Source organism: Vombatus ursinus, unplaced genomic scaffold (genome assembly GCF_900497805.2).
Source record: "Vombatus ursinus unplaced genomic scaffold, bare-nosed wombat genome assembly UNPS02003292.1, whole genome shotgun sequence".
NCBI lineage: Eukaryota > Metazoa > Chordata > Mammalia > Diprotodontia > Vombatidae > Vombatus > Vombatus ursinus.
In genome coordinates, this window is record NW_020943070.1 from 10,253,092 (window position 1) to 10,280,479 (window position 27,388).

The following is a 27,388-nucleotide window of genomic DNA, read 5'->3' on the forward strand; positions in this document are numbered from 1 at the left end:
GCATAGTACATATATGATCTCAACATATCTGAGTTCAAAGCTCTGTACATATATGATCTCAAAGCACTGTATTAATGTAATGTATGATCTCATGGCACATATGAATTCAAAGCACTGTACATATATGATCTCAAAGCACAGTACATGTATGATCTCAGCATATCTGAGTTCAAAGCTCTGTACATATATGATCTCAAAGCACTGTATATATATAGATGATCTCAGCACATGTAAGTTCAAAGCACTATACCTATATTATCCCACAACACTGTAACATATGATCTCCATAGCATATATGATTTCAAGGCACTGTACATATAGGTTCAGCCCTGGGTTGCAGAGCCTATCATTATCCTTATTTTGCAGATAAGGAAACTGAGGCTGAGAGATAGTGAGTGAATGACTAGCCCAGGGTCATGTAGCTGGTAAGTGTCTAAGGGGGGATTTTCTCTCAGGTCTTCCTGACTCTAAGACAGAGACCCAGCTATCTAACTGCCCACTCACTTTAGTCTTTCAATTATCATCATTTAGTTTCTGTTTGTCCTTTGTTCTGGAAGAGGACCAATGACATCACAAGGGCGATGTCTTGACTTGTGCATTTCTTGGATTTAAGTGAGGCAGAGCTGTGCTCTCCAATATAAGTGATGTTACATTCTAATACCTCCATTATACATGCTACATTATAATACAATAATAATACTAGACATAGATGTAGCACTTTAAGGTCGGCAGTGTTTCATATATTGTCTCATCTGATTCTCACAACAACCCTGTAGTAATTGTAAGTGCTGGAATTATGTCTATTCTGCAGATGACAAAACTGAGACCAAGTGAGGTTAAGTGACTTGCCCCAAATCACCCAAGTAGGAAATGGAAAAGGTGGGATTTGAACTCGGGTCCTCTAACTTTAGAGCTAGTGCTCTTACTGCTGGAATTGGAACTTAGATGGTGTGACTCCAAGTTCAGGGGGCTTTCTACTGTGCCACACTGCCTCTCTGTTGTATAGATGAGGAAACTGAGACTCAGAGGATCAATGTCTTGCTCCAAGTCACCACAGCTAGGAAGCAACAGAAACACATTCAAACCCAGGTCATCTGCTTCTGAAAATAGGGCTCTTCCCAATACTCCGCAGGACTCCTTAATATGGCCCTTCCCATTACTGTATGGACCCCCTTGATGTGGCCCTTCCCACCGCCCTGCAGGACCCTTGATACAACAAGCAGATGAAAATGTTGCTAGCTCTGTAACTAAAAAGCCAGAGCAAGGAAGCTGTTTGTCAGAAGGAGGGCTGGTTGGAGGGGACCCTCAGATATGAGTCAACTGAGATCGTCAGAGAAGCTCTAGCTCTTTATAAGGAAGAAACCAGGAATAAAGAAGGCAGCTGATGGGGAATTTCCCTTCGCAGGGCCTTATCCTTCCTAACCGAATGCAAAAAGCCAAAACCTCAGAACAGCCTTTTCTGGCTCACATGTCCCGGTTAGGGCTCGCGTCTGCATTTCAGGAGGATGCCTGGCATGCTGAGTTTTGGGAATCTCCTTTCGGGCCCTGCTGTTGCTCAGTCCTGACCAGGCTGGAAACAATTTTAAGGAACCAAACCTCATTTGCAGGGTTTCCCAGTTTTGGTGTTTTAGAAAGGCAGAACTAGAATGTTTAGAGTTGGGAAGCGGGGTGGAAATTCCATCTGGAGAGGACCTGGCCGATGCTTGCGGCCAGTGTTGGGGTGCCCCTTAGCATGATTCAAGAAGGCAGTATCTGACTCAGGCTGTGCTGTCCCTTATTACTCTGACTTTGTGGGATCGTAGATATCGTGCTGGAAGGAAATTCTAAAGCCATCTAGTCCAATGTCCTGATTTTACAGAGGAGGAAACTGAGGCCCAGGGATGTTAAATGACTTTGTCACAGGATTTAAGATCTAGAAACAGAAGGGACTTTAGAGGTCATTTGGTTTAGATGAAATAACCAATGTGGAACAAAGCTCGGAGGTGACTCTAACAGTGGTGGGGAACCTGTGGCCTTGAGGCCACACGTGGCCCTCTAGGTCCTCAAGTGCGGCCCTTTGACTGAATCCAAACTCCACACAACAATCAGTTCACAGTCCCATCAATAGTGTATTAGTGCCCCCCAATTTTTCTGCATTCCATCCGACATCAATTATTTTTCTTTTCTGTCATATTAGCCAATCTGATAGGTGCGAGGTGGTATCTCAGAGTTGCTGTAATTTGCATTTCTCTAATCAGTAGTGATTGAGAGCATTTTTTATATGACTATAGATAGCTTTGATTTCTTCATCTAAAAACTGCCTGCTCATATTCTTTGACTGTTTATCTATTGGGGAATGATTTGTATCCTTATAGATTTGACAGGGTTCTTTATATATTTGAAATATGAGACCTTTATCTGAAAAACTGTCTATAAATTTTTTCCTTATTTTCTGTTTCCTTTTGATCTTGGCTGCATTAGTTTTATTTGTACAAAAACTTTTAATTTAATTAATCAAAATTACTACTGTTATTCTTCTCTTTCTCTTGTTTATTCATAAATTGTTCACCTATCCATGAGTCCGATAGGCAATACGTTCCATGTTTTTCTCATTTTCTTGTAATATCTCCCTTTATATCTAGGTCACGTATCCCTTTTGACTTTATGTTGGTAAGTGGTGTAACATACTGGTCTGTGTCAAATTTCTGCCAGATTGTGTTCCAACTTTCCCAACAATTTTTACCAAATGATGAATTCTTATCACCAAAACTTAAGTCTTTACACTTGTCAAACACAAGGTTACTAGAGTCATTTGCTGTTGTATATTATATGTCTACTCTCTTCCACTGATCTACCTTTCTATTTCTTAGCTGGTACTAGATAGTTTTTTGATAATTATGGCCTTATAATATAGTTTAAGATCTGGTACTGCTAAACCTCCTTCCTTTATATTTTTTATCAGTTCCTTTGATATTCTTGACTTTAATTCTTCCAAATAAATTTTGTTATTATTTTTTTCTAACTCAGTAAAATAATTTTTGGGTAATTTAATTTGGATGGCATTGAATAAATAGATTAATTTAGGTAAAATTGTCATTTTATTATACTGACCTTACCTACCCATGAACAATTAATATTTCTCCAACTATTTAAACCTGATTCCATTTGTATAAAAATTTTTTAAAAATAATTTTGTTCATATAATTTCTGGGTTTGTTTTGGCAGGTGTACTCATAGGTATTTTATACTGTCTACAATTATTTTAAATGGGGTATCTCTTGCTATCACTTCTTGCATGGTTTTGTTGGTGATATATAGGAATGCTAATGATTTTATGTGGGTTTACTTTATATTTTGCTACTTTGCTAAAATTATTAATTGTTAGAGTCTTTATGATTTTCCAAATATGTGTCATCTGCAAAAAGAGACAGTTTTATTACCTCATTGCCCATTGTGATTCCTTCTATTTCTTTTTCTTCTTTTAATTATTGCAGGGATTTCCAATACAATACTGAATAATATTGGTGACAATGGGTCTCCTTGTTTCATCTATAATCTTAGTGGGAAGGTTTCTAGCACATCCCCATTACAAATAATGCTTGCTGATGGTTTTAGATAAATGCTTCTTGTGAATTTAAGGAAAAATCCATTTATACCAATATTTTTGAGTGTTTTTTTTAAAACAGTAATAAGTGTTATAATTTATCAAAAGCCTTTTCTGCATCCACTGATATAATCATATTATTTTTGTTACTTTTATTATTGATGTAGTCAATTATATTAATAGTTTTCCCTGTGTTAAACCATCTCTGAATTCCTGGCATTAATCCCACTTGGTCACCATGTATAATATTTGTGATATATTATTATAGTCTCCTGGCTAGTATTTTATTTAGGATTTTTGCATCCATATTCATTAGTGAAACTGGTCTATAATTTTCTTTCTCTGTTTTTACTCTTCCTGGTTTAGGTATCAATATCATATTTCTTTCATAAAAGGAATGTGATAGGACCCCTTCTTTTCCTATTATTCCAAATAATTTATTTAATATTGAAATTAGTTGGTCTTTAAATGTTTGATAGAAGTCACTTGTAAATCCATCTGGCACTGGTGCTTTTTTCTTAGGAAGCTCATTTAAGGCCTGTTCAATTTCTTTTTTCTAAAGTAGGTTTATTTAGATGTTCTATTTCCTCTTCTGCTAATCTAGGCAATTTGTATTTTTGTAAATATTCTTTCATTTCACTTAAATTGTTAAGTTTATTGGCATATAATTGGGCAAGATAACTTCATCTTTGTTAGTGATATATTCATACTTTTCATTTTTAGTACTAGTGATTTGGTTTTCTTCTTTCTTTTTTATAACCATCTCAACCAATGGTTTATTTATCTTATTGTTTCTTTTAATGTTTAGTTAATACTAACTCCTAGTTTTATTTGTTAATTCAGTGACTTTCCAACACTCAATTTCATTAATTTCACCTTTAATTTTTAGGATTTCCAATTTAGTGCTTAATTGGAGATTTTTAGTTTGTTCTTTTTTTAATTGCATACCCAATTCATTGGCCTGCTCTTTCTCTATTTCATTGATATAATTTAGATTTAGAGATATAAATTTTCATCTGATTGCCGCTTTTGCTGTATCCCATAGGTTTTGATGTATTTTCTATTATTGTCATTCTCTTTAATGAAATAATTGTTTCTTTGATTTGTTCTTTAACCCACTCATTCTTTAAAATTAGGTTGTTTAGCCTCCAATTAGTTTTTATTCTGTTTCTGTGGTCCCTTATTAAATGTATTTTTTGCAGCATTGTGATCTGAAAAGGATGCATTTAATATTTCTGCTTTTAACTATAAAATTTTATGCCCTAATGTATGGTCAGTTTTTGTAAATGTAACATGCAGTGCTGAGAAAAAGGTGTATTCCTTTCTATTCGCATTCAATTCTCTCTATATATCTATCATATATAGCTTATCTAAAATTCTATTCACTTCCTTGACTTATTATTTCTTTTTGTTAGATTTATCTAATTCTGAGAGGGGAAGATTAAATTGTTATAGCACTATTATTTACCCCCACCTGTAATTCATTTAACTTTTGCTTAAATAATTTGGATGCTATAGTATTTGGTACAGGTAGGTTCAGTAGTGATATTGTTTCATTGTTTATGGTACCTTTTATCATAATGTAGTTTACTTGTTAATCTCTTTTAATTAAATCTATTTTAGCTTTAATTTCATCTGAGATCATGATTGCTACTTCTGCTTTTTTTTTTGCACAATAAATTCTACTCCAGCCCTTTATTTTAACTGTGTATCTATCATTTTGAAATGTGTTTCTTGTGAACAACATGTTGTCAGATCCTAATTTTTAATCCATTCTGCTATCTGTTAGAATGCCTCCCTTATCTTCTCCCCCCCACTCTCCTAATTCTTAATCTACACACCCTTCTAAAAGTCCCTCTCTTATTCTGTCCCCTTTTCCTCTTATTTCTTTATAAATTTAGAAGACTTTTATACCCTTCTAGATGTATATGTTGTTCCCTCTTTAACCCAGTTGTGATTAGAATAAGATTCCAGCGCTATCAGCCCTCAACCCCTACCTGGTTCTTCTGTACCAGTTCTTCCTTTCACGCCTCTTTTGTATAAGATACTCCTTTTTACCTCTCCCTACCCGGTTTTTTTTTTTAGAATAACCCCATTATACTCAGCTCACACCAAGCCTTTCATTACTACCCAAGTAATGATGGTGGTCTTTTTTATTTTTTTTATTTTTTGGGCTAGGCAATAGGGTTAAGTGACTTTCCCATGGTCACACAGCTAGTAAGTGTTATGTGTCTGAGGCCGAATTTGAACTCAGGTCCTCTTGACTCCAGGGCCAGTGTTCTATCCATTGCGCCACCTAGCTGTCCCAATGATGGTGGTCTTAAGAGTACTAATAACATTTTCACATAAAAGAAGTAAACAGTTTGACCTTATTGAGTCCCTTATAACTGATCTTTAATGTTTACCTTATATTTCTTGTGGTTCTTATATGTTGAATTTTCCACTGAGTTCTTTGTCATAAATACCTGAAAGTCTTTCAGTTTGTTAAATATCCTTTTTTTAATTTTTGTTCAGGATTGTACTCAACTTTGCTGGGTAATGTATTTTTTGGTTGTACACCCAGCTCTTTTGCTCTTCAAAATATAACATTCCCAGACCTACAGTCTTGAAATATAGAAGCTGCTAGCTATGTCTTATGTGATCCTGATTGTAACTCTGCAGTATTTACTATCTGTCCATGATCCATTCTCCAGATCAGTTGTTTTTCTAATGAGATGTTTCACATTCTCTTCTATTTTTTCGCTTTTTAAAAAAATATTTCTTGGTGTCTCATAACATCGTTAGTTTTCCCTTGCCCAATTCTAGTTTTTAAGGAATTATTTTCTTCCTTAAGTTTTTGGATTTCTTTTTCTAATAGGTTAACTTTCTTTTCATAGTTTTCTTGGATTGTTCTTATTTTTCCCCCCTTAATTTTTCCTTGATCTCTCTTATTTGATTTTTGAAGTCTTTTTTAAGTTCTTCCCAGAACTCTTTTTGGGCTTATGACCATTTGACATTTCTCTTTGAAGTAGGAGTGACTTTTTTAACTTCACTAGCTTTCTCTGAATATGAACCCAGATCTTCTCTATCCCCATAATAGCTGTCTATGGTCAGATTTTTATTCCTTTGCTTGCTCACACTAATTTTGAATTTTTATTTTGTTTTAGTTTATTTTTAGCAGCTTATTATTGTAATCAGGTTCTAGTGCTGAGGTGTGGGGAATGATGCCCCAGGCCTCAAGTCCTTCTTACTGTTATTTTCTGAGGTCTGTCTGGGCCTGACCTTGGGCTCTCCTCTTCACCCCTAAAATCACGGGTAGGCCCCCAGCCATGCTGTCCTGCAAACTCTCTTCCTCCCTGCTGTCCTTCCCTCTGCAAACTTCAACTCTCCTCTGCCCTGGAACCAAAACCAGGGACTCCTCTCCTTTGAGTGGCCACAGTCCACAGGGTCCCAACCCTCGTGAGTTCCCTCCTCCTCGCCCACACCTGTAGCCAGGACTCACCAGTCTGGTAAGGACAACTAGGCCTGGGGTAGGACAGCTAGGCCTAGCATCCAGTGACAGTGAAGGGTCCTTCAATCTTCCCCTATTAAGCTCTCTCCTCTCCCCTTCCCCAACCCAGTTGACCCTAGGGCTTGTTTGTTAATTAGGCCAAGTGGAGAACCAAGAGGTATTAGCACTTCATCAGCCCCTGGGGATCCACTCTTTTCCCAGGCCTCTCTAGAAGTCTTAGAAGGACACATGCTTTACCCCAACTTTTATTTATTTCCTCTGCTCTACATTCACCTGGATGTTCTGTCTTGTTTGTAGATGAAGTTTCCAGAAGCTGAAATTTTCGGACCTACTCCGCCATCTTCCCAGAATCCTCCACTGATGGTCTGATGCTTAATCCAGGTCTACCTGGGCTTTCCAACATCAGGTGGGAATTTCAATGACAAATTCTGGCAGTATTTACACATGTTTTCAGTCTTTGACATTAAGGACGTGAACAAAAGTGAGGTTTGTGCTTGCTGTCTTTATTTCTCATCTTTATCTATTTTTCTCTAAAAAAAAAAAATCTGTCTCTTTCTATTTGTTTTTCTTGTGACCAGACACATGTGCCACCCTGGTGTGTCCATCTCTCTGGTTTTTCTGTCCTTTGTTCTCTCTCTCTCTCTCTCTCTCTCTCTCTCTCTCTCTCTCTCTCTCTCCCTCTCCCCTTTCTTCCCTCCTCTCTCTCTCTTCCCCCTCCCTCCTTCCCTATCTCTCCTGTTTTCTATGTCTCTTTCTCTCTCATTCCCTCTCTTCTCTCTCTGACCCCTCTTTCTGTCTTTCTCTTCCTTCCCCTGTCTACTTTCTCTCTCCCTCTCCCTCCTGCCTTTCCGTTTCTTCTTAATAATGAATTAGAATATAGAAGTGATATGTATGTATGTATGTATATGTACATGTGTGTGTGCATTTGTATGAGGGATAGGATAGTGATTTTATTGGCATAGGGAACTCCCAGATGAGGGAACTCCCTCTATCAATGCAGATTGGCACCTTCTTTGCAATTTATTGTCTTAGAAAGACACCTGGGGGCATTGAGAGGTTAAGTGACTTACCCAGGGTCACAAAACCTGTACATGTCCTAAGTAAGACTTGAACCCAGATCCAGCTCCTTCTGACTTTGAGCCTGGTTCTCTAATGTGTACACTATGTGTTTTTGTATATGCATACATTTTTACTGTTTTATTTACTTAATATGATTTATGCTCATTGTTCTTAATTTTTAAATTGAGTGGAACATTTTTGTGTTTACTCTTTAAAACGTACATGTATAGAAACCCTATTTTTTTTTCTAGTGGTAGCTGTGAGGAAACTACTGTATAACTGTTGTACATTGTGGCTGATTTTTTTCCTTCTTTTCTTTCATCAGCTGCCCTTGGTGCAAAGATACCTTGAAGCCAGAAGGAGGCTGGCCATGCTAATGGTTTTGGCTTCCAGAGGCTTTGCAACAACTGGAATTCTTCATGGCGGTGGACGAGAAGCTGAGCTAACCATTCACCTCCCATATGTAGAATGTATAACTGTTGACTGCAAATAGATAACCCCTAGCACCCAGTTATTCTTCTACATTCTTCACTCTGGTAGAATTTGGTGAGTTTCTTCTCTTCTTTGATGTGAGTTCTGACATTTACCAGCACTCTGTTGAACACACTCATTTCTAATCTCAACAGCTTCTCATTCTATGTTTCTGTTGCCCTCCTTTTTCAAGATTTAGAGTGGGAAGGGAACTTTATTGTTGAGTCATTTCAGTCATGTTTGACTCTTTGTGACCCCATTTTGGGGTTTCTTGGCAAAGATACTGGGGTAGTTTGCCATTTCCTTCTTCAGCTCATTTGACAGAGGAGGAAACTGAGGCAAACAGGGTTAAGTGACTTGCCCAGGGTCACACAGCTACTAAGTGTCAAGTGTCTGAGGTTGGTTCTGAACTCAGCTCCTTCTGACTCCTGGACTGGTGCTCTATCCACCGTTCCACCTAGCTGCCTCGCTCTTAAAAATTATTGAGGACCCCAAAGAGCTTTTGTTTATGCAGGTTCTATCCAGGAGTGTGCTGGTAAATGTTTAACAACTGACTCCCTGAAAGCATGACATGCTTTAAAATTTAATCTGTAATTTTAACGTATTCTCCTTGACTTTCTTCATCAACAAAACAGTAAACCAAGCCTTGATTTGATGTGTTTTTGGATTTCTGAAAATAGATTTTGATTCACATTGAAAATTTAACAACTAAATTAGCTCACCCTTAGATATATTTTATATTGTATAATTAAGTTAGCACAACCTTGGTTATATTTTTCAATATTTATCCTATTAGAAATTAAAAGAAAAACTTTAAAAATATTTATAAATTCATTAAAATAACACTATTAAAATCATTACCTAGTAAGATGACATATTTTTATGAAAAATAACTATATTTTTCAAATTTAAAAAATAGTGAGAATGGCATTGTTTCACATATTTTTATGAATCTCTTTAGTGGCTAGCTTAATAGAAGACATGGATTCTTATATTTACTTCAGCATTCAAATCTGTTCTGATATCGAAGCATATGAAGAAAATTTGACCTTCCACAGATATATAGTTAGAAAAAGGAAATGTATTTTAATAGGCAAACAATGTCTTGGTATTATTATGAAAATGGTTTTGACCTAAAAATCCCCTGGAAGAATCTTGGAGACCCTGTGGATCCACAGACCAGACTTTGAGAACTGCTGCTATAATACTTGAACCATCACCCCACTCCAAAGTTTAAGAGTAGCTCCCCAAACAAGGCTACCCCAGGTTCAAAGTTCTGTGGATCTCTATCCACCAAAAATCATAGTTCACAATCCCCAGTGGAAGTATTTACTTTTATTAGTCAGCTAGAGAATGCAATTAGTTTAAAACAAAAGCATTTAATGGAATGGGAAAGTGAGAAAAGTAGCTCTGAAATATTTCCTCCATTACTCTGGGGATATACACTCCTACAAATACACATTTCATCAGTGGGCACATATAAAAAACTTACATAGCACAACACACACTCAGGGAACATGTGTAGCCAGAAAACACATATGGAGAGAAATCTTCACCTCTGACAGTGAAGGGCCATCGATATCTTCTGGTGATTTCATGGCATTTCTCCCTCTAGTCTCATCCAGCAACATAATGTTAGTAGTCTCCTGGGCGGGATGACTCATTTCACTCAAAGGCCCTTCCTCTTTCCAATCAATTAACCTCCTTCAAACTCAGTACAGTGCCTTTGATGATTGAGTCAATGGAAGTACTTTCACTAGGTTAAAGTATCAGAGCTAGAGTATTTTCTTGGATCCTTTCAATGGGCTGGGGAAGTCCATGCAGCTTCTCATTATTTACATATGCAACATTTCATATAGCACAGTAAAATTCCATTATACTTACGTACTATAATTGAATTACCTACTTCCCAGCTGATAGACATCTATTTCGTTTTCAGTTTTTTGCTATGAGAAAAAAATGTTGCTATAAATTTTTTATGGAGCATATGGGGCCTTTATTTTTGTCATTGACCTCCTTGGGGTATATACCTAGCAGTGGAATATCTGGGTTAAAGGATACAGACATTTTAGTTACTCTTTCTGCATAATTTAAAATAATTTTCCACAATGATTGGAACAATGTACAGCTCCCCTTACAACACATCAGTGTGCCTAACTTTCCATAGTTCCTCCAACACTATTCCCATCTTTGCCAATTTGCTGGATATGAGGTAAAACCTCAGTATTATTTTTATTTATGATTTTATTTATTAGTTATTTGAAGCATTCTTTTTTTTTTTTTTTTTTTTTTTTTTTTTTTTTTTTTTTTTTTTTTTTGGTGAGGCAATTGGGGTTAAGAGACCTGCCCAGGGTCCCACAGCTAGTAAGTGTCAAGTGTCTGGTCTGAGACCAGATTTGAACTCAGGTCCTCCTGACTCCAGGGCCAATGCTCTATCCACTCTGCTTCCTAGCTGCCCCTGAAGCATTCTTTCTTATGGAGCTGTTAATGATATACAGTTATTCTTTTGAGACCAAGTTGCTCATAGTCATGCTTATTTATCCAGAAATGACTTTTGGGCTCATAGACTTTATTTTTATTTTTCATAATATTTTATTTTCCCCCAATTACATGATGAAACAATTTTTAAACTTTTTTTTAAAGTTTTGAGTTTCAAATTCTATTCCTCCCTCTCTCTCCTTTCCTTCTCCCCTTCCTGAGACAGTAATCAATATGATATAGGTTATACATGTACAATCATGTAAAACTTTCCATATTAGTTATTTTGTACAAGAATACTTGAGGAATTATATACTTCCATTAATTGTCTATATGTATTTTAAACCAGACCATTGAGAGAAATGTTTGATACAAATATTTTCCCCATTTGATTGCTTCTCTTCTTATACTAGTTGCATTAATTTTGTTTATGCACAAGCTTTAAATGTCATGCAATCAAAATTATTTATTTTCCTTTTTGTAATTATTGCTCTTCCTTATTTGGTTAAGAATTCACCTCCTAGTCAAAACCATCAAATGTATATTATTTGCCTCTCTTCTAATTTTTGATTATATTACAATCTTTTTATGGTATGGTCAATTATCCATTTTGAATTTATTGTGGCATGTGGGGTAAAATATTAGTCTAGACCAGAGATGTTAAACACATGGCCCCATGTAGCCCACAACACTCCTGAGTGCTGCCTGAACTAAATTAAAATGTAATTGGGAAATATTTAATAAAATTTTAAAAACACAAGTACATTGCGTTTTAAAACAAGTCAATATGTAACTCACTGGGATCCTCATGTATGGTTTAGTGGGTTCTGTTTCTATTTGAATTTGAAACCACAGATCAAGACCGACTTTTTGCTAGACTTAGACTGCTTACCAGTTTTCCCAGTAATTCTTGTCAAATATATAATTCTTTCCTAGGTAATTTATGTTGTTAGGTTTATTAAACACTGGGTTATTAATTTAAATTATTTCTCATTTCTATTTCCCTACTCTATTTCATTGCTCTATTTAAAAAAAAAACCAAGTACAAATGGTTGAGATGATTATTGCTTTTCTAATAGGATCTGAGGTATGAAAGTTCTATTATTGCCTTCATTCCTACCAGTTTTCATTATTTCCCTTGATATTCTATGTATTTTATTTCTCCAAATGAATTTTACTACTTTTTAATTCCTTTATAAAGTATCCTTTTGGCAGTTTGATTAGTATAGCACTAAATCTGTAACTTAATTTCAGTGTTATTATCATTTTAATCATATTAGCATGGGGCAGCCATGAGCACTAAATAAAAGTGTTTTAAAAATTATATCTATAATGAGTATGCTTTTGTTAGATTTACTCTAAGACATTTTAGGTGTTTTGTGATTATTTTTTTAATGAGATGTCCCTTTCTATGATTATTTCTAGAACTATGTATAGGTTAATGTCATAAAGGAATACTTTGGATTTTTTGTGGGTTTATTTTTGTAGCATGCAACTCTACTGAAGTGATCAATTATCTTCATTAGTTTCTTTGCTGATTCCCTAGGATTTTCTAAGTAAGCCATCATGTCATTAGCAAATAGAGATACTTGTCTCCTCTTTGCCTGTCTTTCATGCCTTTAATGCCTTTCTCTTGTCTCACCGCTACTCCTAGCATTTCTAAAATCACATCAAATAAAAGGAAGGGGAAAGGGCTTCTTGCATTACTACTGTATTTACTTGGAAAGTTTTTAGTGTTTCCCCATTGTATATAGTGCTAGCTTTTTGTTTTAAATGAATACTTTAAAATACATTTTTAAAAAGATGCCTATGCCTACATTTTATAGGATTTAAAAAAACATAAATGAATATTGTACTTCGTCAAAGACTTTTTCTATATCAATTGTTATAATTATAATATCATTTTGAAGGTTTTTTATTTTTAATATGGTTAATTACGTTAATTGCTTTTTAAATGTTGAACCATTCTTGCATCCCTGGTATAAATCCAACATGATCATAGTGAATGAATTTTTTTGGATGAATTACTGGAGTCATTTTGCTGGGATTTTATTTAAAATGTTAAATCAGTTTTCATTAATGATGTTTTCTTCCTTTTGTCTTATACTTCCCTGGATTAGGTATTATGACTATATTTGTCTCATTCAAAATTTAGTACAGTGCTTTCTTCCTTTATTTTTAAATATTTTAAAAATGTGTTGCATAGCTATTTTTTTTTATTGAGAAGGAAAGAAAAACAAAATCCCTGCATTGACAAAATCCCTGTAAAGACAAGCAAAAACAAAATTCCTGCATTGGCCATGTTTAAAAAAAATAGTCTTATTCTGTACCCTGAATCCTTCACCTGTCTATTGAGAGATAGGTGGCATGTTCCATTAAGAGTCCTCTGGAACTGTGGTTGTTCATTACCATTATCAGAGTTCCTAAGTCTTTCAAAGTTTTTTGCTTTTACAATATTATTGTCATAGTCACAACAGTCAATGATTATAGTAATCTACTGTTTGATAAATCCAAGGACTCCAGCTTCTGGGATAAGAACTCACTATTTAACAAAAATTACTGGGAAAACTGGAAAATAGTATGGCACAAATTAGGCATAGACCAACATCTTACACACTACACCAAGATAAAGTCAAAATGGGTACATGATTTAGATATAAAGGCTGATACTATAAGCAAACTGGGAGAGCAAGGAATAGTTTACCTATCAGATCTATGGAGAAGGGGAGAATTTCTGACCAAACAATGGTCAAAGGATATGAATGGGCAGTTTTCAGAGGAAGAAATTAAAGCTATCTATAGTCGTATGAAAAAATAGAGAAATGCAAATCAAAATGGCTCTGAGGTACCACATCACACCTATCAGATTGGCTAACATGACGAAGCAGGAAAATGATAAATGTTGGAGAAGATGTGGGAAAATTGGAACACTAATGCATTGTTGGTGGAGTTGTGAAATGATCCAGCCATTCTGGAGAGCAATTTGGAACTATGGCCAAAGGGCTATAAAAATGTGCATACCCTTTGACCCAGCAATACCACTTCTAGGGCTGTATCCCAAAGAGATCATAAAAATGGGAAAAGAACCCACATGTACAAAAATATTTATGGCAGCCCTTTGTGTGATGGCAAAAAATTGGATATTGAGGGGATGCCCATCAATTGGGGAATGGCTGAACAAGTTGTGGTATATGAATGTGATGGAATACTATTGTGCGATAAGAAATGATGAGCAGGCAGACTTCATAAAAAACTAGAAAGACTTGTATGGACTGATGCTGAGTGAAGTGAGAAGAACCAGGAGAACCTTGTCCACAGTAACAGCCACCTTGTGCGATGACTAACTTTGATAGACTTAGCTCTTCTCAGCAATGCAAGGATCTAACACTCATGATGAAAAATGCTATCCACACCCAGAGAAAGAACTGTGGAGTCTGAATGCAGATGGAAGCATGCTATTTGCTCTCCTTTTTTTTGTTCTTTTGTTTTATTTCTTCTTTCTCATGGTTCCTCCCATTAATTCTAATTCTTCTGTACATCATGACTGATGTGAAAATATGCTTAATATGAACGTCTAAGTAGAGCCTATATCAGATTACACACCGTCTTGGGGAGGAGGGATAGGGAGAAAATTTAAAACTCAGAATCTTGTGGAAATGAAAAATTAAAATGAAAAATAAATAAATTATTTAAGAAAAAAAGAAAAAAATAGTCCATAAAAATATTATTGTCATTATATAAATTGTCCTGGCTCTGCTCACTTCATTTTGTATCAGTTCATGCAAGTCTTCCCATATTTCTCTGAAATCCTCTCCATCATTTCTTACAGCCCAGTAGTATTCCATCACCTTTATATAACATAACTTTTTCAGCCATTCCCCAATGGATAGATAGCACCTCAGTTTCCAATTATTTGCCACAGCAAGAAGAGCTGCTGTAAGTATTATTGTACATCCTTAGAGTTTGTTTTGCTTCCTAACTAATCCTTTCCTTAACTTATCCTCACTCTCATTTTCTCCTTTTCCTTTTCTTCTTTCCTTCTTGTTTCCCTGTTTAGTGAAACATATTTCTGCACCCAACTATGTGTGTATAATCTTCCCTCCTGTGATCATGCCAAATTAGACTTAGGTTCAAATGTTATCCATTTTTCTTATTCCTTCCTCCTTGTTTGTATTGACTTCTACTTGCATATCTCTATCATATGTGACAATTTCCCCATCTTTCCTCCTTAGTATATTCCTTCCCCCCTCCCTTTACATTCTTCTTTTTAAGATTTTTAAGATCATTAAGACATAACAGAACTACTCTTATGCTTCCTGTTTATTTAGACTGCCTCCATGAGACACTGATGATTATAGAGTTCAGAGGGGACACAAGTATTACCTCCCCGTATTAGAAGGTAAGCAGTTTATTCTTTCTAAAAATTTTATTTATTTTTAACATTCATTTTTTAAAAATTTAGAGTTTTGAATCTTCTCCTTTCCTCTAGTCTCTCCCTCACCCATTGAGAAGGCAAATAATTTGAGATCAATTATACTTGTGAAAATGTGCAAAACATATTTCCATATTAGCCATGTTGCAATAAAAGCAAGAAAAAGAAAGTAAAAATTTATGCTTCTGTCTTCACTCAGAGTGTATCAGTTCTCTCTCTGGAGGTGGATAGCATTTTTAATCATAGGTCCTTTGGAATCGTCTTGGATCATTGTATTGATTAGAGAAACAAGATCTTTTGGAGTTGATCAGCATTACAATATTGCTGTTACTGTTCTGGTTGTGCTCGCTTCACTTTGTGTCAGTTCATATAAATCTTCCCAGATTTTTCTGAAACCATTCTGTTCATCAATTATTATAGCACGATAGTATTCCTTTACAGAAGCATATACCAAAACTTATTTAGCTATTCTCCAGTTGATGAACATCCTCTAAGTTTCCAGTTCTTTGCCATCACAAAGAAAGTTGCTATAATTTTTTGTACATATAGGTCCTTTCCCTTTTTCTTTGATCTCTGGGATATAGACCTAGCAGTGGTATCGCTAGGTCAAAGGGTATGCACAGTTTTACAGTCCTTTGAGCACGGTTCCAAATTGTTCTCCAGAATAAACAGATTTTTTTCTTGTTTGTTCCCTTGTGATTGTTCAGTCACGTTTACCTTTTTATGTTGCTCTTGGCTCTTGTGTTTGCACTTTAAAGTTTCTATGCAGTTCTAGTCTTTTCAGTAGGAATGTGAGGAAAGTCCTTTATTTCACCAAAGATCCATTTCCCTCCCTGTAGGATTATACTTAGTTTTGCTGGATATGTTATTTTTGGTTGTAAGCCTATATCCTTTGCCTTCTGTAATATCATATGTCAAGCTTTCTGCTGCTTTATAATGGTAGCTGCTGACACATGTGTGATACTGACTGTTTGGAATTTGTACTTTTTCTTTCTGATTGCCTGCAGTATTTTTCTTTTTCCTGGAAACTCTGATTTTGGCTGTAATATTCCTGGGAGTTTTCATTTTGAGGTTTCTTTCAGGAGGTAAAAGGATTCTTTCTATTTCCATTTTGCCTCTGGATTCTAAGAAATCTGGGCAGTTTTCTTTTATGATTTCTTGAAATAAGATGTCTAGGCTCTTTTTTCTTGATCATGCATTTCAGGTAGTCCAGTCATTATGAAATTATCTCTTCTGTTTTCAAGTCAGTTGTTTTTGCTATGAAATACACCATATTCCCCCCGCACGCCTCCCCAGTCTTTGACTTGTTATTTCTTGTTGTTTTGTGGAGTCATTAATTTCGAATCGGCCCATTCTAATTTTCAGACAGTTGTTGTTTGGGCAATGTTTTGTATCTCTTGTGTCAAGCTATTAATTTCTTTTTAAAATCCTTTCTTTTATAGTTCTCATTTCATCTTCACTTTTTTCCTCTAGCTCTCTCATTTCCAAAAAAAAATTAAAATTCTTTTCTTTGTAATTCTTCCAGGAATCCTAGTTGAATTTGTGTGCATATTGTGTTTTTCTTTGAGGTTGTACTTGTCCGTGTTTTGGAGTCATTCTTTTTTTCTAGGTTTCTGTTGAGCATCTCTGTTACCATGATAGCTTTTGTTATAGTGGAATTCTTTTTCATCTTTATCATCATCATCATCATCATCATCACCATCATCCTCTGCTTCTGTTTGTCCTTCTCTTCCTCCTCCTCCTTCTTCTTCATCTTCTTCTTCATCTTCTTTGTCATCTTCTTTGTCTTTGTCTTCTTTATCTTCTTCTTCATCATCTTCCTTGTCTTCTTCATCTTCTTCGTCATCTTCTTCTTTGTCTTCTTCATCTTCTTCTTTGTCTTCTTCGTCTTCTTCTTTGTCTTCTTCATCTTCTTCTTTGTCTTCTTCATCTTCTTCTTTGTCTTCTTCGTCATCTTCTTTGTCTTCTTCATCTTCTTCTTTGTCTTCTTCTTCATCATCTTCTTCTTTGTTTTCTTCGTCTTCTTCTTTGTCTTCTTCTTCGTCATCTTCTTCTTTGTCTTCTTCATCTTCTTTGTCTTCTTCATCTTCTCCTTCATCTTCTTTGTCATCTTCTTTGTCTTCTTCGTCTTCATCTTCTTCTTCGTCATCTTCTTTGTGTTCTTCATCTTCTTCATCATCTTCTTTGTCTTCTTCATCTTCTTCTTTGTCTTCTTCATCATCTTATTCTTTGTCTTCTTCTTCTTCTTTGTCATCTTCTTCTTTGTCTTCTCCATCTTCTTCGTCTCCTTCTCCTTCATCTTCTTTGTCATCTTCTTCTTCTTCTTTGTCTTCTGCTTTGTCTTCTGCTTCATCTTCAGCTTCTTCCTACTTCTTGCTTCAGAGTTTGCTCCTTGCTCAGCAAGCCCCACCCTGGAATGGCATCCTCAGGTACAGGTTCCCTTCTCAGCCCTGGATATGTGATCTGGGAGTGAACAATAGAGCTGCCAGTTGATGTGTATTCCTGCACCCTGTACCTATTTAGGTCCTTCTCTGCTAGATAAGGGACCTCTTCTTGCCATGATGCACAGGAATGCTCCCTGTCCTGGAATAGCTGTTCCTGGCTAAATCCTTTCCATAGTGTTAACAAACCTGTGCTTTTCAAGCTTATCTTCCAGCAACGTCCTGATTCCCATTTCCAAAACTTTCCTCAGAAGAATGGTGTGTCAAAGAGACAAAGCTAAGCCTGGGGCTTCCCCAAATGTAGCCACATTGCTGTCTTTAGTAGGGTCAGCAGAATCCTGAAAAGGTTCTGATTTTTTTTCTTACAGTGACTTTCTCTGTCCTCTGTCTCTGCCTGCCTTCCTATCTCTGTCTCTATGCCTCTTTCTCTTCTCACATTTCTTTCTCCTTTTGTGATGTTCTTTTTGTGATAATCCTAAAACATGGATCTGACCATGTCACTCCTTAGTCAAAATTCTTCAATAGAAGGTAGGTGGTGTAGAGGATAGAGCTCTAGAGCTGTGGCAGACCTGAGTTCAAATCCCACTTCAGACACTTAGTAGCTGTGTGACTTTGGATAAGTCACTTAACAGCTCTCTTCCTCAGCTGTAAAATGGGAATAATAATAGCATCTACTTCCCAGGGTTGTTGTGAGGATCAAATGGGATAAAATTCATAAAACACTTTGGAAAGCTCAAACCCATTGTTATTATTATTGCCTCTAGGTCAAAATACAAAATTCTTAGCCTGGCATTAGAAGACCTCCACACGGTGGTCCCCACTATCCTTTCCATTCTTATTTCATATTAGTTCATATTAACACACTCTCCATTCCAGCCAGACTGGCCTAATTGCTGTTTCCCACATACATTCCATCTACCTTCATGACTTTGTATGATGGCTCATGCTCAGACAGAATGCCTCTGTCCTCACATTGTTGTTCAGTCGTGCCCAACTCTCCATGACCCCATCTAGAGTTTTCTTGGCAGAGATACTGGTGGGGTTTGCCATTTCCTCCTCCAGTTCATTTTATAGGTGGGGAAACTGATGCAAATAGGGTCAAGTGACTTGCCCCAGGTCACACAGCTAGTAAGTGAGGCTAGATTTGAACTCAGGGAGATGAGCCTTCCTGACTCCAGGCTTAGCACTTTATCCACTGTACCACCTAGCTGTGTCCTCACATACCACACATATAATTCCTAGCTTCCATTGAAGGACCACCCCGCTGCCGTCTCCTACTCAGGCCTTCCTCAATCTGTCCCCCTTACCCTCTTCCAGTTATTAGGGCTCTTTTGCTCTTGAAGATACTTTTTATTACTCTGTTTTTATTTATGATACTTTTTATTACTCTGTTTTTATTTATCTATGCACATGCTATCTTCCTGGATAGAATGTAAGTTCCCTGAAGGCAGGGCATGCTTCATTTTTGTGTTTCTGTCACCAGTGCCCAACCCAGTGTTTGGCACGTAGTAGGACTTAATAAATGCTTCTTGTATTGAGCTGAAGTGTCTCTGTCACTTCTTTTGAAGCTTCTCTGCTTTTCTGTCTCTCTTTTCTCAATGCCGGTCTCCTCTCTTCCCCTTCTCTCCCCTCTTTCCCCTTCCTGTTTGAGAAGGAAACTGAAACCTACTCAGAAGGTTTCACTGTTCCATTGAAAAGCCACCCAGAGTTTTCATCAAGGGTCCCACAGGTGTATGTCATTAAAGCAATGACTCTACCCTCCCTGCCCCCCCCCCCCAGCTTTTCCTGCTCCCTTCTCTCTCCACCCAGTCACTGCTTCCAGAACCTAGGACAGGGTTGACTGTTGCAGGTGTGCCCAGGGCCACTCTATCGACTGCCAAACTAAACCGTGCGGTGCCAGGGTGTGATATCCGTGTGGCAGGCATGTTTATGAAACTTTCCCTCATAAAGTCTATAGTTCTGTCCTTTGAAAGAGGAGGGAGAAATCCAGAAGAGACCATTTTCCTACATTGCTCTAAACCAGCTGCAAATGACACAGTGGGACTGAATGCATATGGTGGAGGGAACTGGGTCAGAGAAGGCCAAAAGTGGCCATGGATTTTCCCCTCAGCACTTTTCGCTCTGGTTTCCCTGTGGTCATGGATGTGTGAAATTCCTGTGGAGAGCAGAGGTCTCTTTTCCGCCAGGATTGGTTGGGTCTGGTTGGGACAAAATCCTTATAATTCTGAGTGAGGGTGGAAAGCATGATAAGGATTGGAAGAATCTCAGATCCCTTGATGTGAGCCAGGCGGTCCTCCTCTGCCTTGTCAGCTCAAAGGCTGTGGGACTCACAATGAGATTTCTGGGACATCTGGCCTCCAAGGTAATGAAGTTTCGGTGACATATGGCCCCAAGGTAATAAAGGCCTGGGCTGGAACAGTATTCTTCTGTGGAAGTAAAAAGCACCTGATGACCTGTTATCCAGGCATGAAAATGAACACATGGCTGCCTGGCTGTGTGGCTGAGGCAGAGAAAGAAGGGAAGAAAAAGAAAGAAAGGAAAGAAGGAAGGAAGGAAAAAAAAAGGAAAGAAGGATTTCAGAATAATGTCCAATGAGGCTGAAAAGAAAAGTAAGAAGAGAACAGGCATGAAAGGTATTTAAAAGAATCCCTGACCCAGAGGTTCACATGAAATGAATTCAATCTTGGGGGCTTCTTAAGAATCATTCTCTTTGGCTCATTTTGTCCCCACTCAGACTTCCCTCGGGTCCTCAGAATGTAGTTTGCGTCTCAGTCTTTACAGATGTGGGTTCGAGAGTCCCAGTTTCTGGGCAAACACTCAAGATTACAATGTATACTAGACACAGAAATGGCTTTTTTTTTCACTCTGAAGAAAGAATGTAGAAAACCACTAAGGATTCACAGGAGCCCATAACAATCAAGCTACTTTCCTTAGCTCTGGAAAGTCCCACTTTCCACCCCAGGAACCTGGGGTGGAAGCCTTACCAAACCTTAAGGGTTTAGATTACTCTTGGAAGGGAAATGAATTTGGGGTTGACAGATGGTCAAAACTTCATATTCTAGTGTGTGTCACATTCTACCCAAGGGTTCTGTACTGGCTTCTAACTTTATAACGCTGCCTAAGTCTTAGGCAGGGGTGGGGAACCTGTGACCTCGAGGGCACACGTGGCCCTCTAGGTCCTCGAATGCGGCCCTTTGACTGAGTCCAAACTTCATAGAACAAATCCCTTTAATAAAAGGCTGTAAAACGTGGACTCAGTCAAAAGACTGCACCCAAAGACCTAGAAGGATTTGTTCTGTGAAGTTTGGATTCAATCAAAGGGCCACACTTGAGGACCTAGAGGGCAGGTTCCCCACCCTGGAAGGGTTTGCACTCTCTTGAAAGGGATTCTTAGAGAAGCAATCTTTTTCCATTGGACCTCTACTATCCAAATAGCTCCCAGTTGCACTGGAGAGTGAAGCCAAGGTTTTATTTCCCCTCCTTCTGGTTCAGTCTCTTGATCCTCCATTTTGGGGCCACCTACTCCATCCTAATTGTTTTGCCTATGTTGCATCTGTATGAGACTATAAACACTTAGAGGGCAGAGCCCAAATCACACTGCTGTTTTGTGTCTCCTAATGTGCTTCGTGCATTGTTGGGCATACAGGAGGCTCTCAAGACATAGCCTAGTGTAGTGCAAAGAACAATGGATGCTGGAAGGACTTTGGGTGCTAACATGCAGTTAGCATGTTAACATGTCCTCACAGTGGAGGTGTGAATTGGGCCAACCATTTGGAACTATTTAAGAAAACTCACTAAACTGTGCATGCCCCAAGGGAGTCAGTCCATGGTGTAAAGGAATGTCTCATAGTATCCAAATATCCATAGCTTTTTGTGACAATAAAAAACAGAAAAGCAAAGATGGTGTCCATTGATTGGAGAATGACCAAACAGACTGCAGCATTTGAATGGAATAGAAAATGAATGTATTGTAAGAAGTGATAGGGGACAACAACATGGGAAAATGGACAGAAAACTGGTCTCAGGGTTGGATGGATTTGGGTTCAAGTTTTGTCTCTGACACATTCTGGCTATGTGACACCAAGCAAATCATTGGGACCTATAAACACCAGTGAAATCGCAGGTTTGGCCCCCAAACAGGAAGAGTTTCCAAAGTATTTTATGTACGTTTTGATCCTCATAACAACCCTTTGAGACAGATACTTGATATTATTCTACTCATTTTACAGATGAGAAAACTGAAGCTTAGAGAAATCACTTGTCCAAGGTCATCTTGCTAATCTATGTCAGAACAGGGATCATGTAACAATTGAATAATACGTCCACATCCCTATTCAGGGGTGTTCAGGCTCATGGATCCTCAGGGTGAGTGCCTGGGTGGCATCAGTAGGACTGATTAAGAAAACAGAGTCTGCAAAACAAAATATTTCTGTCCCTCAGAAGCCCCTCCCTCTCCCTCCTGATCCTTTCCCCAGCCTCCTGTCTGATGGGTGCTGAGGCTGTTTCTGGGATCTGTGGAGATCAATGAAAAACAAGTTTGGAGAAGAGGCTGCCAGGTCCAGCTGGCTGAGATTGACTCGGCCAACAAGCCCAGAGAATGGAAATAGAGTGTAAGCTTCTTGAGGGCAAGGACCATTTTCATTTTTTTTCTTTAAATCTTCGGAGTATAGCACAGTATGGCAAATAGTAAGCACTTAATAGGTGATGGTTGGGTGAGATGGAATTGAATTGACTTGAGGAATTGTGGGTGCCAAGCTTTGGCCCTCCCTTGGTTTGCATTCACACCTCATCGTTTCCCAGTTAAAGGGTTTTATGCTTCACTGGTCCAGAGGTTTATGGGTAAGCGCCTAGGGGCATTGTTATTCTTCTCAATTCTCTTTTCTTTTATTGACCTAAGGCTGCTCTCTGTGAAGTCTGGCATGCCTGTAGGACTCTGCCTTTGGGTATGGCCTAGAGAGAACAATTTCTGTTTGACCTCACCAATCACTTACCGGCTTTCAATTGATTCCTCTTTTCTCCTGATCAATATATTTTTGGTTTGTTCCTAGAACAATGTTCTGGGAATTTTTCCCCTGGGGTGTATCTGCTTGGGCCTACCGGGAAGAATACAGAATTAGGTAACTCCATCACTGATTTTCTTGGGCAGGTGATGTCATCTGTGTATGCACTTCTGCACAAGCATCCTTCCTCAGGCCTCTCTCCCAACCCCCACATTCCCATTAAATCTCCCTTGGCTCTAAATGAGTAGCCACTTATGGAATGCTCTGTGCTGGCACTAGCCCTAAGCAGAATTGCAGTGTAGGAAGACTGAATCTTACTTCTCTTTCCCCTTTTCAGCAATTTCTCCTCTTTCCTTTCCCCATCTCTCACTTTGCCCGCTGGCTGTCCAGGGAGGCTTGCCAAGGATACTGAAGCTAAGCACTGGATTACGCCCAGGGAACACAGAATCATACAAACAGAAGGGACTAATTCTAACTCTACTTGACCAAGAATCCTTTTTAAAAATATATGTAAATATTTTATTGATATTTTACTGTCACGTTGTCCTCCCTTCCCAAATTGACAGCCACTCATAGCACCCTCTCTTCTAATAAAGAAGTGCAGTTAGGCAAAAGAAAGCAATTGATCATCCATGCCTGAGGGTGCGCCTCATTCTGAACCTTTGATTCAATGATCGTCTCTAAATAAATGTCTCCCGCATCTATATATCCAGCCCCATTCTCTTTCCTGAACTCCTGGGTCTTGAGTCATGAATTATGTATTAGACATTTTCAACTGGATGACCCACAGATATGTCAAACTCACTATATTCAAGACAGAACTAATTTTCTTTCCCCTCTAAATACACCCAGCTTCTGGACTTCCTTATTGCTGTTGAATGGACCGCCATTTTTTCAGTCACCCAGGTTCACAGCATCCATATCAGCCCTTCTATGTGCTATCAGCATGTAAACTCCTTCAGGGTAGGGACTGTCTTCACTTTTTGTATTTTTATTTCCAGTGTTTAGCATAGTGCTTGGCATACAGGAATTAATAAATGTTTTTATAATTTTTTTTTCATTCATTCATCTTTGCTTCCTTTCTCATACTCCCTCAACATCCCATCAGTTGCCCGATTTGCCTTTTTATCAACATGACAACTTTTGCCTGACCCCTTTTCTCCACGCACATGGCCATCACTCGAGTTATTACCTCTCCCAAGGATCGTTTGGTCTCCCTGCTTTAAGCCTCTCCCCATGACTCTATATCTATTTTTGTATATACCAATAAACTACATATTTATCTCTCCTGATAGAATGGAAACTCCTTGAAGGCAAGAACTGTTTCATTTTTGTCCTTTCCCCCCAGCATCCAACACACTTCCTGACACACAATTGGTACTTAAATTCTTATCTGATTGGTTGATTTCTTTCTTCTGTGCTGAGTAGGGAGCTATACCTCATCTTCACGCCTCCAAAACCACAATTGGTCATTTCCGTGAGGTCTGATGTTTTCCGATGTTATTTTCCTTTCCATTAATGTAGTCATTGTGTAATTGTTCTCTTGGCTTTCTTTATTTTGTTCTGTATCCTTTCATCCAAGTCTTCCCATGTTTTTCTGAATTCCACTCTTTTGTTATTTCTTTTGGCACACAAATAATATTCCATTACATTCACATACCGCAATTTATTGCCATTCCCCCCCAATTAATGAAGACCTTATTTCTCTTTTGGCTAACATGCAAAACAATGTCACTACGAGTATTTTGATAAATATATAACCCTTCCCTCTGTCTTTGAGCACTGTAAGGTACATGCCCAGTAGTGTTATCACTAGAGCAAATGCTACATACAATTTAGTGTCTTCTCTGAGATAGTTCCAAATTGATATCCCAAATAATTAGACCGATTCATAGTTTTACCAACAGTGCATTAATATGTCTGTTTTCCCACAGTCACTCAAACACTGACTCAGTCTTTTATCATGTTTGCCAATATTATGGACGTAAGGTGAAAGGTCAGAGTTGTCTTAATTGCATTCCTCTTACTACTGGTGGTTCGGGAGCATTCTTTCATGTGGCTGCTAACAGTTTGGCATCCAAGAATCCCTCTTTCAACTATCCTGAATGTAGTAATGTAGAAAGCTTTTGCCTGAAAACCTCCAGAGAGGTTCTCTTAATCTTTTAATCCTGATCTTTCTTACTGTTTGTGGTATAAGAAATTATGATGGCTTTAGAGGAACCTAGGAAGACTTGAATGAGCTGATGCAGAGTGAAATGAGCATGATCAGGAGAACAATTTCTATAACGACATTGTAAACAAATAACTTTGAAGTACTTAAGAACTCTGTTCAGGGGCATGACTAACCATGGCTCCAAAGGATGAAACAGACATATCATCATAGAGATTGCGTCAACTGTGGGACTCATACTTCATCAGGATGCTCATGCTTCGTTGCCTCTGCCCCTCTGATTGGAGGATCGAAGGTCAAGGCAAAATCTTCCCAAAGCCTATATTTAAAGACGGTTCAGAAGCCCAGCCAACTCTTCGTTTCCCACCAGCTGCACTGCTTGGTTTTGACTCTACCATCATCACCACACTCCCTTGCCAGGTACCCTCTTCCTCCCTTCTCTTTTTCAGGATGTGTCTTCCCCCATTAGATTGTAAACTCTTTGAGGGCGGGGACCATCTCTTTCTTATTTGTTTCTCCAAAGTTTAGTGCAATGCCTGGCACATAGTAGGTGGTTAATAAAACTTAATTTAATCTTATTATATTGTATTGCATACACCTGCCAAACAGGTGGACAGAATGAGACATACTTTTTTGTTTGTTTTTGGACAAGACCAGTGCCAGAATTTGTTTCTCTTGACTATGCATATTTGTTATGAGAGTTTTGTTTTTATTTTTATTTTTTCCAATAAGTCGAGGAGATGAGAGGGAGAGAAAATAGAATTTTTAATTTAAAATTTTGTTGAAAGATGTTTATCCTAATCACATTATACAAATTAAAACAAACAACCTGATCATTCTCTTAGGATCTTCTGAGGATACTGAATAGGAACAGCTTACCTTTATTTAGCAGTTTTTTCACAACCATCCTATGGGGTCACTAGTGTAAGTATATTTGATAAATGAGGAGACTAAAGCTCACAGTTTTTTTGCATATATGTTTTTATTAATTTATTTTGATTTATCAACAATCACTTCCATAAGCTTTTGAGTTTTAAATTTTTCTCCCCTGCCCTCCCCAAGATGGCACACAATCTGATATAGGCTATACATATACATTCCTATTAAACGTATTTTCACATTAGTGATGTTGTAAGTAAGAATTAGAACCAATAGGAGGAACCACCAGAAAGAGGAAACAAAACACAACAGAAGAAAAAAATATAGCAAATACTATAAAACACAAAGATTTTAAGTTTCTTGCTAAAGGTCACACAGTTTGTAATCCAGAAGAAGCTAGGGCTCTTGAGGCAAATGTCTATCTGCTAGGCGGTGCTATCTCTGCAAAGCTACTGTTCAGGTATGTAATCCTACTGGAAGGAGGGATTAGGAATGCCTGGAATCAAGCTGGAAGTTCCCTCTTTTCAACTGAGACCCTTACACAGCAATACCTCATTTTATGGCGCTTTGTAGATACCGTATTTTTACAAATTGAAGGTTTATGGCAACCCTGTGTTGAGCAAGTCTATTGGTGCCATTTTTCTAGCAGCATTTTCTCACATGGTGTCTCTGTGTTACATTTTGTAGCATTTTTTTGTAGTATTTGAATTTTTGTATTGTATTTGAAATTTTTGCATTATTATTATTTCTGTTCTGGTGATTTGATCAGTGATCTTTGATGTTACTATTGTGATTGTTTTAGTGGACCACAAACCACACTCAGATAAAAGGGTGAACTTAATTGATGAATGCTATGTGTTTTCTTAGTGTTCCACCAACCCTCTGTTCCTGTTTGTCTCCCTCTCCTCGTGGCCCTATTCCTTGAGACACAACAATATTGAAATTAGGCCATTTAGTAACCCTGCAATGGCCTCTAGGTGTTCAAATGAAAGGAAGAGTCAGTCAATGTGGCAAACTTCATTGTTGTCTTATTTCCAAAAATTGCCACAGATACCCCAACCTACAGCAACCACCACCCTGATGAGTCAGCAGCATCACCATCGAGGCAAGACCCTCTACTGGCAAAAAGATTGCAGCTCACTGAAGGCTCAGATGATGGTTAGCGGTTTTTAGCAATAAAGTATTTTTAATTAAGGTATGTACATTTTTAGACATAATACTATTGCACACTTAACAGACCACAGTATATTATAAACATAACTTTTATATGCATTGAGAAACCAAAAAAATTGTGTGACTTGCTTTATTGTGGTGGTCTGGAACTGAACTTGCAATATATCTGAGGTATGCCTACATTTGAATCTATCCAGGTACTCTTTCTGAGA

General features: G+C 37.7%; 1 long non-coding RNA gene across 1 annotated transcript in view; it reads left to right on the forward strand.

Moving 5' to 3' along the window:
- LOC114049813 overlaps positions 1–27,152 on the forward strand; it is a 34,135-nt gene extending 6,983 nt beyond the window's left edge. The window contains exons 2-5 of the long non-coding RNA XR_003569910.1: positions 7,371–7,479; positions 8,458–8,678; positions 15,410–15,480; positions 27,054–27,152. This is a non-coding gene — a long non-coding RNA (uncharacterized LOC114049813). The remainder of the gene's footprint in view (positions 1–7,370; positions 7,480–8,457; positions 8,679–15,409; positions 15,481–27,053) is intronic.
- Positions 27,153–27,388: the final 236 nt, after the last annotated feature.